The sequence below is a fragment of the Cavia porcellus genome, unplaced genomic scaffold, assembly GCF_034190915.1.
Source record: "Cavia porcellus strain 051 isolate PalLab524CR breed Dunkin Hartley unplaced genomic scaffold, mCavPor4.1 scaffold_11, whole genome shotgun sequence".
NCBI classification, from domain to species: domain Eukaryota; kingdom Metazoa; phylum Chordata; class Mammalia; order Rodentia; family Caviidae; genus Cavia; species Cavia porcellus.
This window is the reverse complement of record NW_026947494.1, coordinates 31624822-31643640: the sequence shown is the minus strand read 5'-3', so window position 1 is coordinate 31643640 and position 18819 is coordinate 31624822. Positions and strand designations below refer to the sequence as shown.

General features: G+C 36.7%; 1 long non-coding RNA gene across 4 annotated transcripts in view; it reads right to left on the bottom strand.

Annotated features, from left to right (window-relative positions):
* LOC134478076 (uncharacterized) overlaps positions 1–17570 on the bottom strand; it is a 113030-nt gene extending 95460 nt beyond the window's left edge. For all 4 annotated transcript variants that reach the window (XR_010050442.1, XR_010050440.1, XR_010050441.1 and 1 more), the window contains exon 1: positions 17362–17570. This is a non-coding gene — a long non-coding RNA (uncharacterized LOC134478076). The remainder of the gene's footprint in view (positions 1–17361) is intronic.
* Between the last annotated feature and the right edge of the window lie 1249 nt (positions 17571–18819).

Genomic DNA, 18819 nt, shown 5'->3' with positions numbered 1-18819 from the left:
TAGTATGTCAGCTCTCATCAGCTTTTCCTTCAAAGATTTTTCAGAAGCCAAGCCCAGAAGCCCCTCCTCTCCCATAGCAACTGCCTCGCCCTTGGCAAAGACACAAACACTTTGTTCTGCTCAACCCTGGTTACATTAATAAGCCAAGTGCCCTAGACAGCAGCAGTTACCACAGAACTGTCTCAAAGCCAGCTCAAAGGGCACCAGGAGCTCAATTTCTGGTCACAGTCCCACTGTGTTTTTGGATTATAGCCCTTGGTGGCATAGCTACATCTTGGGTATAGCCCATCTTGGGACCAAACCCATTGGCTGCTGACAACCTGATGCAATCAATTAACTGGGTTGTTCTGAGAAAAATTCTAATCAAATTCCAGTGAACAGGATGAATCCATCTTTTCCCCCCATACCTGGATGTTTCTGCACCAAGTCTAAAGCTGAAGGAGGGAAGAATGGTAGGGATGTGACTTTTTTCAAGATTGAACATCTGGCTTAGATCTATTAAACTACAGCTTTGAATTAGTACATTTTATACTTTTCTCATAAATTAAGAAAAATAACAATGTGTTGAACTAGAAAAAGTTTTTGAGCTCTTTTAAATTATGCTCAAAGGTTTTTAATTTTAATTTTAAAGAGACAAAGGATCTTGGTCCGCAATCACTGAATATTATATGCCAAGCAAACTCATTATATTCTTTGGTAAAATATTTGTACTCTGGATTTTACCAATTAGAATTAAAGTAATGTCTCAAGTCAAATTATAACTTTGATTTAAATCTACAGTCACTGTATAGGTCTATCAGTAGAATCATGATATCATGTATTGTCATAAATCAACGCACTGGGCTGGGGTTATAGCTCAGCAGCAAAGTGCCTACCTGGCAAGCACAAGGTCTTGAGTCTGATTCCCAGTGCCAAATATAAACAAGTAAATAAATTCATTTTTTCACAATTACAAGGTAACTGGTCCAACTCACAGTTCCTTTAGGTGTTCATTCTATTGCTTTATCCATTTATGAGTTAGGCCACAACTGTACTAGCATGTGTTTGATCAGCCTCCCACCTCCTGCTTAAATTTTTATCTTTCTCCATAAGATTAGAGGATCAACAAAAAAATAAACTGCAACTAAACGAGACACCGTGCATTCATCAAGTCCCTCACAAATTGTGTGTATATATGTGTAGGGGAGATTTTCCTATCATTAAGCATCCCAGACTAAACTGGAATAGAATCATACTAAACACTCTGGATTCTTTTAAAAATTGAGCTACCAAGCCTATTTCCAACTAACAAGCTTTTTTAAAAAATATGCTGCTTGTGGGATTTGAAGTACAAAATAATATAAGAATAAAAGCATCTTTTTGAAGAAGGACTTTCCTCTCTAACTCTCCATTTGTTCAGAGGAGGGTGTAGTGAATGATTACTATAGGAAAGTTTGTTTAGCCCAAAACTGAGAAGACAGAGAGGAGGAAACAGAATACAGACCTGGAGTAGGTTTAGATGAGGGACAACAGCTTCCCCATCTCTTTTGATGAAAGGGCTTAATGAATAGCAAGACAAACTGAAGAACCATTTTAAGGCAAACTTTCTGACTTTTCCAAACCCTGCCAATGTCGTAGCCAAGAATTGCTCAGAATAACCCTTCAAAGATGTTTTTAGTGTGATGTTCTTGTAAACTTATTTTTCTGTTTTCTGTGCTATTTATCTTAAATTTTAGACATTCTAGACTTTTATGTTTTTTATTACCCAAGTAATACACCAAGTAACTCATGTTTATCATAGAAAAAAATCAAAATACAGATAAACAACAAGAAAAAGTGAACCACAACTCCACCGAGAGATAAGCACTGTTTATCATCCTGGGGCACAGGCTTTGAGACTTTTCTCTCTGCTTCCCTCTCTGAGATTGGTAAAGTAACTGCTATTTCAGTCATAAAATGTAGCTGCTAAGAATGATGTACATGTGACGCACCAATATTAGGCCTTGGCCCTGTGTTTGTCCAAAATCCGCTCTTTGGTTTCACCTTGGCCTTGGCCTTGGCAAATGAAATTGCTGAATGTCAACTTTAAAGCTATCTGGAAACCTTGAACTTGTTCAGAGATCTGTTGGTGGAGTGGATCACCATCACATCCAACTGGCAATAATGTCAGTACCATGGATAAGACACAGCCATGTTTCCAGTGGATATCTGAGTATTTCCCTAAAAATGGAATCATTTTAGAAATAACTTGGGGAAATATCTTCATGTACTTCATGTTTGAAATTCTACAGGGTACAAATACTACAAGTACATGTATTTGAAGTAAAATGCTATGGTAATAATTAAGAATGATTACAAAAGTTGTTCATTTTGTGAACTAAAATGCTTTTAGAAGCTTTTAAAAGGTTAAATAATTAAAAGAACATTTTGTTAACATTATTAGTACAGTATTAATAAAGAATGAATTAGACAAATAGCTTAGGAAAGTCAGGACATCATTTTTGAACCAAAGTAGGTTTATAAAAATTTAAATAATGTAAGGCAGACTAATATCATTTATTTAATGCTATTTGGCCATGAATTTTTGAACAAAAAGTTGTTTCACAACTTTTTTCCTGTTTAAAAGGTAAACTTAAACTACAATATTAAACTCTTCTACTTAAAAATCTGATATGGAGAAAAAACCCTCAAGTCATGCACCGTCATGTCCATAATAGCCATCTTTTAGCAAGAATTAATAAATAGGGGCTAAATTATGAAACAAATTGTGAGGGAAAGATGGACAAATTTAACACATTTTATTTTCACTAACCCAATTTCAAAATATCAACCTCATAATAATGCTCCAGGAAGACAATTCTAAATAGTCCTCAACCCTAAATACAAAGTTCCCTAACATTTATCTCTATAGCAATCAGTCATTTGGGGCAGTCAAAGTTCCTTTTAGAAAACTATCATAGAAATCTCTTAAATATATTCTGCTGTACAAAATGGTTGGTGACATTATCAAATATGTCAATTGAAAGTGATTCTTCATTTAGTATGCAAATGTACAGAAATGTAGCTGCAAAAACTGTTTAAGAGTGTACAATCCTGAGAAACTATTGTACTGCTTCTAGACTATAACAACAAAATTATCAATTTTCTATTTTTCAGTAGAAATTATTTTCAATATTTATATTAATAATAATACTATCATACCTTGAATAGTTGCATAAATTTTAAAAATATTCCAGAAGTTTTGTTAATGATTATGACATCTGACTTTAGTCTCTGCTTTAGCAGAATTTATGTATTAATCCTCAACCATTTGCATTTTATTCAGAATGTAGTGTGTCCTGACTATATATTTGTATTATATATGAGACAGAGAAATGTGTATTTCTTAAAATGCTTTCAGTGGCAAGGATGGACACTCCTACCCAAAACAACTTTTCAAACATGTTCAGGGAAGAGAATTTATTAGGTCACATACTGAAAATCTCTGAGGGTCCACAATACTTGCTTTAGGCAAGGTTTTATCTTTCATCATTTTTCAGCTCTACTTTCCAAAGCCATCGGTCTCGTTACCAGCCTTCTTTGTTATGGTCCAAGATGGCTGTCAATATTTTCTGTAGACACTTGCATTCATGACAGTGTCCAGAAAGAAACAAAATCATGTTTGTCCCAAGCATTCCTAGCAAAACTCATGAGCTGCAACCTGATAAAAGTATGCCTATAAGACATGTCCATCTCTGAACTTATCACTTCAGCCAGGTGGGTACAGAATATTTTTTATTCAATCAACCAGTTTTCAACCCTGAAAATGGAAAAAGACCAGTTCTGCCTGAATTGGATGGGCAACTGGTGAGTTCCCAAATGAGTTATGGCAAAATTGGTGTAGGTCAGCAAATCTATAACATAAAACCATGGCTACTGTTAATAATAAAATATTATTATAAATGACATCCACAGCATGAATCTGATTTTTATGTATAGATTTCAATATGGTATATTTTGGCTTTCTTTGTTTAAGCCATTCCTCTCTAACACATTTTTTCATTGCTTGCACCATTTTACCATTAGAAATAATACTTCAGTTAGCACAACTGTATATAACTTCTTTCAGATGACTTTAGAATAAATTCCTAAAAATTTGTCAAATAATATATATTACATATGTGATGTATGTTTTATATATATGTATATATAGTTTGAAGCATTAAACATCTTGCAAAAGTATAACAGTGCAAACCTTCCACAGCACTCTTTAAAACTATCAGTCACCAGTTCAATGGGCAAAAGTATCTCAGTGCTCAAATGTATATCCTTTTGAACATTAGTATAGATGAAATTATTCTCACATCAGTTTTGCGCTGATTACTTCATTTTTACTTATTAGTATTCAGTCTTATATATTAATACCCCTGACCCATTTTTAACTGACTATTCATCTTTGCATATTAAATATCTACAATTTTTTCTATCCTATGCCCTCATTTTTCCTTTTCCTTTTGTTTGTATTTAATGGTTATTTTTCTAGATAGATGTTCTACTTATGATATAATCAAAATTGTAAAGCATTTCTTTTTAGAAATAATTTTCCCAATCCTAATTATTTCAGTTGTTAATTGTATTTTCATTGTTCCTTGTTTTGCTTTTAAACAATTAAATCATCTAATATATTTTGTTGCAAGATATGAGGTCAGGTCATAAGTTTACTTTTATCTAAATGTCTAAGCAGCACTCTTACTGGACACACAGTATAATCTGGTGTCTATGACCCATGGCTCTGCATCCAGACTGGTGGACTTCTGTCTTTGAAACATATACATCTTTTCCTCATCTATAAAATAGGGATGACAATAATGGTATCTACTTAATGGGACGGCTTTGAGGGGGAAATGTGTTAAAGCAAAAAGAACTGGAATACTACCCAAAGCATAACACACATTAGACATTGTTTTTTACTATTTGTTGATCTATCATTTCTCTTCTTGAGATAGTAACTCTGTGAAGCCTAAATATTTATCCATATGTAAATCTGTTTCCAGATTTTTTTCTTTTACTGATCAATCTGTTTAATTTTACTTCTGTGCTTATTTTTTATTAGTAGTATTGTGTTTGCAGTATACAGTTTACATTCCTCTTAGGGAGTAGGTATGTATACATTACACAGCTTGTTTATTTTTTAATCCCTTTCTCGCACTTTGCTTCTCTTCCCCCATCTCTAAATCCCACCAGCCTTCTTCCTCCATCTCATTTTCATTGTTCTTCTTCTTGTTGTTGTTGTTTTTATTAGTAGTAGTAGTAGATGTTTATGACATGTAATGTTTACATTCATTGTGTTTGGTAACTATACACGTCATATCTTAATTTTTACTTTTAAAGAGTTTATACAAGTATGTCTCAAATCAGCAAAATGAACTTCTGACTTCGTAAGATGCCTTGGTTTCTTGATTATAAATGCTACGCTATTTCTTTCCTATGTATATCATGTATGTTATGTCTGTTTTATGCAAATTACTTCTCCTTGCCCTTTAGTCATTCTTCAGTCTGTCCAGTGTTAACTCTGCTACTTACTATCAGTGTAACCTCGGGCACGGTGTCTGAACTCTCTGCCTCAGTTGTCAAATTCATAAAGAAGGGATAATAATAGAAATGATTTCTTTATGAATGATACAATTGAGGCAGAGAGTTATCAAGTTCCTACCATCTTGCTTTGAAAGTCTGTATTGTTTTTGTTTTGAGTTTTTTGTTGTTCCTGTAGTTGTTTGTATATCTCTTATTTGTTGTTTTTCTTTTCTGGTTTTTTTTTTTCTTTCTTTAAAAATAGATATGACTTCACAGGGATGCTGTGAGAACTAAGTTAGATAAAGCATGTAAAGTACTTAGTACAGTGAACATAAATCACCAAATAACTGTTTCTTGCTATTTTCCTATTTACCTTTGTAATGGCAAAAGTCACAAAAATCTCTCCTTCACTGAAAGCCTAGAAAATACTAACAAAATAATCAGGATACAAACACAGTAAAAGGACAATGTTTAAAAAATTGTTGAAGGAGTGAATATGAAGAAATCCTATTGTCTTTGTATTTCATGTGACATGAATATTGGAATAAAAGCATCACTAATAACATTCCTTAGAAGTATGAGTTTATAAAGTAGTGCTAAAATTTTTCTCCGAGGTTTCTTTTTCTCCCATGATCAGCATATGTTTACACACATACTGAAGAGAAAGATGTTAAAAAGAAGGAAAACACAGGAATTAGTCTATCCAGGCAGAATATGTTTGCTTGATATCCATATTCCTTGGAAATGTATTCTATTGCAGAGCAATTTTTTCTTTACTAATACATGTAACGTGAATTCACGTGTGCGCATGCACACAACCACACATGCGCACACACACACACACCACAAACAGGCATTTCTTGACATTTTAAACCATTCCAGATTGGCTTGACTCCAGTTAATCATATTAAAATGTCAAGAAAATTAAGTATTAAAGATACAATCTGGTTCTTCTTGAACTTATTTACTTGTTCTCTTTAAAAAAAATAATGACATGGCAGGGAACAGCCGACTGCTTCCTTCCTTGCAGCAGACGGTCTAATTATATCTTCTTGCTTTTACTCAAGCAATATCTTTTACCGTGTGTAAAAAAGAAAAGGTAAAAAGAGATCCCAGAGGATCTCAAATCTCTATGAGAGAAGGTGTGGCCACACGTGCCAGCTCCCCTGCGGCTGAAAAATTCTATAGCAAGGCCTCAAACAGAGACATTTGTGAGTCTATCAACTCTGAGTCACCATGGAGATGCCAGTAGCATTTGAGATGTTATGCCAAAGAATTATTGGGAACCAAAACATTAAAATTATTCCCATGTGATTGTGAAACTCAATCGTCCTAGCTTTTGAAGGAAGGATGTTTTCTTTACAATTCCACCATTTTCAATGCCAGTAATTGCACACTGGATCAAAAGACTGATGAGGAGTGGAATTGGAAAGCTAGAGATAATTTAAGAATAGCTTAGGTAACTAGACCCAGTCTTTGAAGAAGAACTCTAGGGGGGAGGTCTTAAAATGATCTTAAATCTTGACCACAATTCCTTGGACACCATTACAGAAAAAGAAAACACCAGTATGTTTACATGGCATTTGAAGAGTCCATATGTCAGCTTGAATTGATTTTTACAGCCATTTTCACAAGTGACTTAAATCACTAATTAATTGGCAAATGTTCAATTCCCATCTAGTCGAATTATCTAGGTCAAGAAAAATAAACATCTTATTGCAACCAGAAAAGGAAGAATTAGGAAAGTCCTTTATTGCTCTAAGAGGCGTATTTCTTTGCTATGGTATACTAAATAGCACACTTAAGATCAACTTAGAGTTTGAAGCAGGCATATTTCCTATTTAGTATGTAGCCTTATGTTTTAAATCCTATTTAAAACAAATTTCTGAAGACCAAGAGTCTTCTTTTGAAGTTTTTAGAAAGCACGTTAGATAGCACACACATTGGAGCCATTTAAAGAACAGACCTCGTTTGTTAAATATTGGCCACTGTTCTACACACTGGGGATAAAATGATGACTCAGAAAACAAATATGATGGTAATATGATGATAATTTAGATCAACATGGTGCCAGTAAAGACAGATCAATGGAAAAACTATCAGGATTCGAACTGGATTTAAAGAAGGGAAAGTGTATATGGAATAGGTTTATACAATAAAATTTAAGTGCTTTGGGTTGGAAGAAGGAAGGATTAAAATAACAAGATTTTGCGAGGCTAAATACTGTTCATAACTCAAGGAACTTATATTCTAAATCTAAATCCAGAATTACAAATATTTGTGTTGCTCTGAGATCTCACATTGACCCTCAGAGTTAACCCAGGACCAAAGAAACTGTGAGCTGTTTTGGTTGAGATATAGCAAGGCACAATGATTGCTTCTTTCATTGTAATAAATGAACATAATTGATAAGCTAAAATAGTGTTTTTCTTCAAACTTATTGAACAAAATAACCAAACATTCATGCACACATAATCTCAATCAACTAAATCCAGAAGTGAGCTAGTCCATCAGAGAAAAGCAAATAGGGAACGTGGGGTCAAATATCCCACATTGAGGCAGATGAAAAGCAGCTCCATCATAAGCAGAAAGACTTTGCTGGGTGATACTGAACTTTTGACAACAGTCTAGGCTAACGTGAAATATTGGGATCTCAGAAGCACACACACAAATAGACTTCTCAGAACAATTCTCCCCCTGGGAATGTTGCCAGGTCAGCTGCAGTTGGGCAGAGCTAAAAGGAGAGAGAGCTCTTCCAACCTTGTGCTCTCCGAGTTAAAGAGCTCTTCTGGAGTTCAATCTGGAGATAAAAATCAAATGAAGTAAACTTGGAGCTAAGTTCAAATCTTGAAAAAACCAAAGCAATCAGCCCACTAAATGTAAAGCAAGAAATTGGGGGTTACTGAAAAGCTAAGAGAAATCTTCATTATCTCACTAACAAAAAGTCAGTTGAGGCTAATTGAAATCTATGCTCTGCAAGACCTAGGAAAATATCTTCATAAAAATCTTCTTCTGGAGCTTATGAACAGAGGAAAGGGAAGGTGCTTTCTGGGTAATTCAAAATAAATATATACAATGTAGTTTAGTCCCTACTAGTAACTTACTGAAAATTTCTGATATACAATAAAAATATTATTAGCAGTGTAAGAATGAAAATATGACCCATACCTAAAAAAGAAAGGTGAGTTGAGGCAGACCTCCTGCTAATCAGGTGTTGCAATCAGTAGGTGAAATATGAAAGAACAGTTTTGAAGAATTTAAGGTATTTAGGAACAAAGATGAACATAATGGATGAATAGAGAGGAATTTCATCAGATAACTTCAGCTCTAAACAAGACCCAAAGAGTAAACCTAGAATCGAAAAATATCATGTCTGACACATACAACATGTAAGGGATACGTTTAAAAGCAGACTGGAAAACAAAAGAAAGAGTAGGAATACAAAAATAGGCCATTGAGAAGTAGAAAAAATTAAGTATAGAAAGAAAAAAATACTGACTATAACATCAGAGAAATGTGAGTTAATGGCAAATAATTTAACATACATGTAATTGAAATTGTCAGAGTATAGTCTTTCTGCAAAATGTAACCCAATTAGAAATCAGTAAGCCAATGATAACAAGAAATCTTCAACTATTTAGACGTTAAACCTTACACTTCCAAATAAGATTCGTGTCAAAGAAGAAATGACAATATAATTTACAAAATACTTTGTACTTAATGGTAATGAAACTAGACATAAAAAACCTTGTGGGATGTATTTGAAGCAGTACTTCAAGGAAAAGTAATTTATTTGCAAAAGCTATTTGCAAACATACATATACAATCAATAAATTTACAACAAAACTCAATTTAACTTAAGGGAGAAATAACAATGGTTCTATAATATCAAATAGTGATGGAGTGAATAAACATTTGTGTGGGAAAAAACTAATGCTGATCCCCTAGAATATGGCATTCAAAAATTATTTTTGAATAATCATGATCTAAAAGCAAAAGCAAACAAATAACAAAAAACTCTTCAAATTCTAAAGCTTCTAGAATGAAACTCAAAAGAACAACATGATTAGGACAATCAAGGATTTTTTTGGTCAGATGCAGAAAGCACTCAGAGGTAAAACCGATGTTCAACTTCACTAAATACTTCTGCTTTCAAAGTTATCATTAAGAAAGTGAAAAAATACAACCTACATGGGCAAATATTCACTGTATATATGAAAAGTGTTTCATTTCCAGAATATACAAAGTACTACAAATTAATGTATCTCTAAAAATAGCCCAATTACAAAAGAGAAAAAGATTTGAATATACACTTATCTTGAAAAGGTATAATAAGAATTTGCACTAAATATGCAAAACAGTGATTAATATTATAGGTAATAATAAATATAAGTTAAACTTATACCTAGATCCAGCTAAAACTGAACACTGACCATATCAAATGAGAGTATAAAAGATACTATCACTTGGAAAACAATTTGTCAGTTTTTATAGACATCCTACTTTACAGCAACTTCACCCATAGGAATATACTTCAGAGAAATGAAAGCTTTTGTCTACAAAATGACTTGTATACATTCATAGCAGCTTTATTATCAATAGCCCAAAGCTGTAAAAACCATGTCCATCCAAAGAAGAATGAATGAGTCAGTTACGGTATGTTCATAAAATAGAGTTCTAAGTAGAAATAAAAACACAACATGAATGAGTATACTGAATGACAAAAAGCCAGTCAGAGAAAGATAAATAGAATATAATTCAACTTATGTCTAAGAGCTATCAAAATTATTGTATGATGATAGAAATTAGAACAGAAGTTTCCTCTAGGGAGATGGCAGCATGATCTTTCTATGACATGAAAACTAATGAAAAATCAGTAGTACCTATGAATCTGTCAAATTCCACTGAACCATACATGCAGATCTATATATTTTGTCATAAGTAAATTATACCTCAATAAAGGCCAAAGAAAAAAAGAGGAAAGCAAGCATATTTCACCATATAAAAACACACACATTAACTTATACATCTTATTTCCATCCAGAATATCAACTTGATTATAAACATGCCTTCACAATATAAGGGAAGTAAAACAATAAACCTAAGCAAACTAGCAAAGGCTTACTTTGAAAACATACACACAGCAGAATTCCTTAAGAAATAACTTTTTTTCTCAACCTAAGAGATTACCTTCCAGCCATCTGTCTGAGTGTTGGATTCTAACAGAGCCTCCAAAGGGATTGCTTAGTATTTTTATCACTGTGATATCTAGTTTCAGAAATCATCCTCCAAGATAATGAAGGCAAGCTTGATGCAGGGTCCATCCCTGTAGCAAGACAACCTTCAGCTTAAGGTCTGTCTGTACCTGTGAGTCTCTGTGATCCTTGACTCTCTAGAAATTGACCAGTAAAATGTTGAAAAGATTATTAGGAAATATTGAAGATAATATATGGGAAGCATCTCACGCCCAACAGGAGGCATCGCACAATGGTACTTGTAACTATTACTCATGGAAAGAAAGTCATCTAAGTGGAGATAGCAAAAGTAGGAGGGAGCTAAAGCCTTCAGGAGAGGAGTGTTAGCATTGCCAGGCAGCCAATCCAGCCTCACCTTTGCAGAACAACCTCAGAGAGTGTTGGCTGTCTTAGGAGAACCATCATATCCTCCTTTGTTTGATGGCTCCAGAGGTCTGATTCTGGGACTCCCCTTAACACTCACACAAAAAAAAAGCTAATTCAAAATGATAATCTGTGTTTTCTATAATGTGGACATGGTTTAACATATTCATAGCTTTTGAGGATGATAGAAACTATATCCCAAACATTTCAAATTCCATTCCTTCAAGAGAACATAGTCACAATTGGTAGATTATGTCTGATCACATTTCTAAATATCAATTTAGTGTGTTGAGGTTTTTCCACATGAAGACACAGTTTGTATCTTCTGAATCTTCTGGGTACTCTTCTGTCTGCAAGGCCATATATATTCTTCCTTATTCTGATTTTTTTGTCTCTAAAATTTACTGATAATCTCACTTGAGATAATAAGGGCTGCAAATAGGATTTTTCTAGCTTTACACTCTGGTCATCATACCACTTTAGAGAGTTTCAGAAATGCAAGCAATTTGTTTCAGAGTCGGAAGGATCCTCTCATGCACCACCTTCACAGCTGTACCCATATAAATCTGTGATCATCTCTGTCATTCTGCTGTCACGAATCTTATTACTTCACCATCCCTTAATGCATGGTTGTAAAGCTCAAATTGGAAAGACGTTTTTATCACACTTTCCTTTCACTTCATAAGTCTTCCTCTGTGTATTAATGTGTTTTCCATTACTATAATGGAATACCTGGGGCTGAGTGTACACTGAGGAAAAAGTTCACAACCCATGAAACAGTGGAGGGCAAACCACAACTACAACATGTCCCTTTTGGAAGCATGTCACTTCCCTGCCACTTCCCTGACTACATCATTCAAACAAAACCATGCCCTGTTGTTCTCATCTTACGCCCTGGCAGTTCCCTTCAATGCATTTATCACAAATTGCACTTGCTTTATGTGCTTTTTAGAGGGTTACGTAAGAGGGGCCACACTGATCTGTCTTCTTTGTGTATCTCCAGTATCTAAAACCGTATCTGGCACATCACAGGCATTCAATAGACACAGCTGGCCCAACGCCACCGCAGATGTGCTATGCTCAATGTGAAATAGGGAAAGCTATCAGTTTTCTTCTATATTTCCTGTACCCACAGTATTACAGATGTCTTGGGGGCCTCTCCAAACACACATGTTGACCAATTCTCTGATATCAGCTGGGCTTCCTACAATTTAATTCTGATAGTAAGTGGAGTTAGCACAGACCCCATAGGTTAGGAACTTCAGTCCCACAAGACTGCCCTCATTTCCAAGTTAGCCACAACTTTTGCTCCCATGACTCTCCTCCTCCCTTTCTTAGGTTCTGTAAATTGCCAGAGCAGCTCCCAGAACTCATGGAAATAGTTTACTCACTGTTGTTGATTTATTTTAAATGATATTCTTAAGAATGTAAATGAACAGCAAAATAAAAGAAACACTGGGTGAGATCTGGGAGGGTCTCCAGCATGTGAGCTTCTGTGCCCATGCAGTTGGAGTGCACCGTTCTTCAGGCACATGGATTTGTCTACCAGCTGAAGCTGTCCAAAATCTGGACTTTGGGAATTTTTAATGGAACTTCCTTAATCACATGGGCACAATCGATTATTAACTACATTTCCAGTAGAAGGAATGGCACCAAAATTTCCAAGCTTAGTGGCTTGGTGCTTCTGGTGATCAGATCCATTTAGAAGCCCACCAAAAGAAGTCTCATTAAAACAGGAGACATTCTTGTCATGAAAAAAATTCCAAAGGAATTAGCAACTCTGTGTCAGATGATACCATCACTCAGGAATTTATAAATTGTTAGGAGCTCTCTGTCAGGAACCAAGGTCAAAGACCAAATACTAAAACAAAAGATTCTTCTAGCACCACCGTCTAATTGTAGGAGCTCCATGTCAGGAATCAAGGACAGCGATATATATTTATTTCTTATTATTTCACATTTAATATGAGATATTTAAAAATGTCACCAATTAGTGCATGCATGCATGCTTTAAGATGCTCAAAACTAGCAAGTATTCTCTTCCTTAGCTTTCTGTAACCTGATTATATTTATTCCTTCTGAGATTTTTCAGATTACAAAGTTCCGCAGAGCAATCAGACAATAAGTTTCTGTGAATTGGGTTGGTACTAAGTGGTAGGAACTGGAGAGTTTACCAATCTGGAAATAGCACAGATTTTGCCAAAAGGGACTCAAATTCAAAGTATTTTCACTAGGATTGTGACAAGATCAGGACTGTGATGTTGTCTGTGGCTAGAAGGACCTGAAGGCTACCATTTTACAAGTCTTCCTTTTTATAACCCTCCCTCCTTGAACATAGTTTCCAGGTCCCTCATCTCTTTCCCCCCAGAATATTCCAGTTTGTCAGTATCTTTCTTAAAGTTTTCTTAATTGGGCAGTATTCACAGTACATGAGGCCCAGCATACAAGGGACTGTTACCTTCTGGGGCCTGGATATTAAATGTCTCTCCAGGGATCCCAGAAGGCCTGAGGTCTCTCAGCAGATGTCTGGAATTGTTGTTGGCTCCAATTGAGTTTGCAGTCAATACGTCTTTTTTCCCTATGAGCTGCTGACAAGCCACTTAATGATAATAATATTTGAAAAACAGCCTAAACAAAGATCTCTGGCCTTGGAAGAATCCAGACCATACATTTCTTGACGATGTTTTCCTTCAGCACAGATCTTGACAATAAGAACAGGATTCCCCAGTTGCCCTAGACTTTCACAGACATAAGGCCTGAGTAGTTAATCTAATCCCAAAGAATAATCTAGTCAACTTTGAACTGTCTGTCTAAAATGATTAATCTAGCCTGGCATAGTTCTTGCACCTAGATAGTCAGAAGTTCTTAGTTAGAATGGATATTAGATTTCACTGATCACAATACTTTAAATTTTCAGTGGAGGCAGGTAAAAGCCACTGAGTTTCAGGGACTGCCCAATATAACACTATGGGAAAACCAGGGACTATGGTCTGACTGTGTCCCCAAAATTCTTGTACTGGAAACTGAGTCCCCAGTGCAGTGATGTTGAGAAGTAAAACCTTTAAGACATGATTAGGTGATGAGGGCTCTTTCTTCATAAATGAATTAATGTTATTGTGGAATTGGGCTCATTCTCATGACAGTGGATTTCTAGTAAAAAGGAGTTTGGGCTGGGGATATACCTCAGTAGCATTAGTGCCTGCCTGGCACAAGTGCAAGGTCCTGAGTTCGACCCCCCACCCCATACAAATAAATAAATAAACAAAAATAAAAAGGAGTTTGGTTTTCTCTGGCACTCTTGTACTCTCTTGCTGACATGGGTTCATGAACAATATAGGAATCCAAGTAGTCTAATTAATAAATTTGGAATTTTATTAGCTGAGCTCAGTGACCACTCACATATAGACCCCTGTTTCAGAGTCCCACCAAGTGGCCCTGAATTTGAAAGTTACAAAGCTTTTAAAACAGAAAACCAGAAAAAAGACATCCTGTTGGAAACAATTTAGCTAGAATCTTACATTAATTTTTGGTTGACATCTGTATCCTGCTTCTTTGTTGAGTAGGTTAATTTTTTTCTTGTGGGTACAGCTGATTTTGCTTTTCTCATGGGATTGTACTCTAAGTAATTTTTCACTCTTCTGGGTCAAATACAGGACACTAGTCAAATACAGGGCTAAAAATGGCATCAGTTATACCAAGCTACAACATTGCCTGTCCATTTTCTGTCATGATATGATCAAGTACAAAAGCCCTCATCAGATGCCAGCACCTTGACATTAAGTTTCCTAGCTTCCAAAAGTATAAGACATAAATCCACATATCCAAGATCCCAAAGTTATAGTCTTTTCATTATGCCCCTCTATCTCATAAAAATACCTAAGCCTATTCTGCAACATTGGCACTTAAGACACAGCACACAGTTGGCCACAGTGGCAAGGGCCTGTCAGTCCAGCTATTTAGAAGGCTGAATTAGGAAGATTGCAAAAGCCATTTCAAATTTATCCTGGAAAACATATTGGGATCCACTGTCAAAAAAATAAAATAGGTATAGCACATTATTTGTATTTTTTACATGAGGAGATCTTCAAATAAGAAGAAATATGCTAGAGACTTAGATATAGTAGGCACCTTGCTAAGAAATAGCCACAAGCGAGTGTGAGCAGGAGATACAGCAGAACTACTTACTGAGGAGAATTTTACAATAGACATTGATCAGAGCAGTGTAGCACTCAGCCCTTTTAAAAAATCATACCCCACATTAATTTCAGGAAACTAGCCTTCTTGGATGGCACACGGCCAGGGTAGGAGGTAATTCATGGAGCCTTGTTTCCCACTACAAAAGAAGAGAAAGGTAAATCCCACAATAACTTCCCCTGGATCAATCCAGGACCTGTAGGTGGCCTAAATTCACTCACTGGAACACTGTCCCAGACCTAGGACCTCCCACATTACACAGAACACAGAGTATTAGTTACCTGTCCTTGCATTAAAAATTACCCCACACTTAGCATCTTGAGACAATGAACATTTGCTCATAGTTGTGTCAGTCAGAATTTTGGAATATCGCAGCTCAGAATCTTATCAGATATTGGCTGTCTGCCTTCCTGTTTGAGGCTCAGGCCTGTATTCTAAGCTCATTCTTGTTGTATGCAGAATTCGATTTCTTATAGGGGGCCCATGTTCTTGTTCCTGGTCAGCTGTTGAATGGAATCACTCTTAGTGCCTCACGACCATTTTTTGGTCCTTGCACATGGCCTCTCCCTCGTCAAATCTGGCAAGTGCTTGCAGCAGCCTCCTGAGACTTCACCTCTCTCTAACTTTCCCTTCTTTTTTCCCCTTCTGCTGTTAAAGGACTCAGGTGATTAGATCAAGCCCATCCAGATAGTCTCCATATCTTAAGGTCCACTAACTTCAGATTTTACACATTCAGAACCCTGTCGTTTCAATACCTAGACTAGTGACTGACTCTATCCCAGGAGATGGGAGTCTCAGGACCTCTCAGCAACCTCCTGGAGGTCATTTTTCTTTCAGATGCAGCAGTGGTGGTGGAACACTGGCCATTCCCTTCTCATGAGGAGACAGAGACAGCTCCATGCTTCCCACTTCCTCTTTCTGGAGCCAATGACATTTCCTCAGTCCTATGGTTTCTCAAGTTGGGTCTCCCAGCCTCTCATCAAAAACTCCTTGTAAAATAAATAAATCTCTGGTTACCTATTGTTAGCCGGCATGAGCCTCTGTTGATTACAATCAAGAAATCTGATTGTCTTCATCTCCAGTAAAATGTAAAGCCCTAATCCATCAAGTCATTACAGTACAGTGATTCTTATGGAAGAGGGGGCAGGGTAGGAAGGCTCAGAGGTTCTGAGGAAGTTTGGTCAAACCACATACCCACCCTCAAAACTGACACCTGGGCCTGAAAAGATTAAGTTCTATTATAAATGCTATAGTAAAACAGATAACCAGTGCTTTATACGATCGAAATTAATTAACTGGTTAATCTAAAATAAGGCCATAAAATAAAATCTATTCTATTTCCTATTTGAAATGAATGGTAGACGTTAGTGTTATGCTGATACAAGTGAAAAGTAAGTCAACAAAATCTCTTGATCTTATATAGTTTGTTATATTGTATTTAAATTCATGTTTTTCTAAACCAAACAAATTCTTTGTACAGTCTCGCTCAGACTACACAGACCACAAGTTTTGGATTTTGTGCCTGAGTTTGCATTCGAGGTCACCATCACCAGTTGATACAAAAGCTGGTATGTGCAGAAATCTCTGCTTTGACAGAAGAATACAGGAATCAACGTATCCCTTTCCATTCCAAATTTCCACCCCAAAATTTTTTGTTCTGTTAAGTAAAAAGACTCGCTTATAAGGGCTCAATTTGTTCTCTCCATTTAGACTTTTCTGAACCTAGACAAATCCCAGGAGGGCAGAGTGGGTAGGTAACCAGTCCAAAACTCACAGAAAAAGAAAAACAAAGCACCCCTCTTCCCGGAGCCCTCACGGTGACTTTTCTGTGGAAAACTGTGCTTGTGCCAGTCTCTGAGAGCAAAGCCGCAGCTACTGTTCCCTCCCTTGCTGCACTTAGCTGGGAACATCTCGACTGCATGAGCCACAGCCTGGCCCAGACAGATGCGCGATGCATCTCCACAGTCCTCCAGCATAAACAACACACACTGCTAATTAGTGAGGGCCCAGGACTCACCCCTCTGGGGACCACAAAGGCCATGTCCAGAGAAATGCGCCAACAGATCCAGCACACGAGGTATCCCAGGTTTTTGAGGGCAGGTAGATAGAAGTGAAGGAGACATTTCCTAGTATAGCACTTGATTAGTGAACGCAAAATACATTTGAGCAGTATTGAGGAGCATTCTGACCTTGGAGCCAGACAGCCTGGACTTATATCCAGCTCTGCCAATATTTGTCAGGAAAAATGGTGTAATAAGAAACACAAACCCCTAAGTCTTAACACTAAACATGTCACAGGTTTCCTGTTCACTCAGGTCATTGTACAATCTGCTTGAAACAGACACTGTATTCCACACAGTCATTCAGGAACTTGGCCTGCCCTATCTTGTGTTCCTGTCAACCCCCAGTGTCTTGGAGTCAGCAGGGTAGAAGGCGGTAATTATGCTCTGGGGTGGTATAGCTCACTCTCACCCTCTACCTCAGGAATCCACACTCAACTGAGTCTCATCTGCCTGCAAGAGAGACTGGGAAATAAAGTCTCTTCCTTTAACTAGGAGGAAAGAAAAGGGGCCCAGTGAACAACTAATTCTCTAGACAAATAGAGTCAAAGTCTGTGTGTGTGTGTGTGTGTGTGTGTGTGTGTGTGTGTGTGTGTGTTGTGGGGTTGGATATGTCTCACCAATAGGTCCAATAAAGATCTGTGTGTAATGTTGAGGAGGGGTATTCTAACCAGTTGGTCCAAAGTCTGCAGAGCAGACTAGCAAGCTAAAGACACAAGGAAGAGTCATGTTGGAGATCAAGTCTGAGGCTACCTAGAAGCAGAATTCCATTTTTCCGTGGAGATTGCCATCTTTGTTCTTGAGGACTTCCACTGACTAGGTGAGGCCCACCCACATTCTAGAGGGTAATCTGCTTTACTGTCTACTGGTATACACGTTAACCTTATTTTTAAAATAGCCTCACATTGATATTTGTACTAGTAGTTTACTAAATGTTTACAGCCTACACAAGTTGAGACATAAAATTAACATTTGCAATGGGTGTGAGAAATTGGGGCCACAGAACACCAAAGACTAGAAAGACTCAGAAAGTTCTTTGTAAGGAGTAGTTTTATTGTGACTACTATTGTCACCATCACTACTAATAATAATAATTGAAGCCTGAATCTAACAATGTGACACCATCCCAGCACCTTTCCTCAGTCACTGCACCAAAACACCTAGGGAACAACTGACCCAGAAAGACTTCTCATACTTAGACACATTTTCTTCCAATGTTAGTACAGATCAAAAATGTCCTGCCAAAAGTCTCATGTGTTCACAGGTAGAGCCTTAGAAAGAGGACTGCATCGTTGGGACATTATCCTCATCAGAAGAACTAATTCATTGATGGGTTCACAGTTCAGCAGGTGGATCTGTGGAGAGAGGTACAGGTGACTGAGGGTGTGGCCTAGAAGGATGTGTGTGTTCTCATC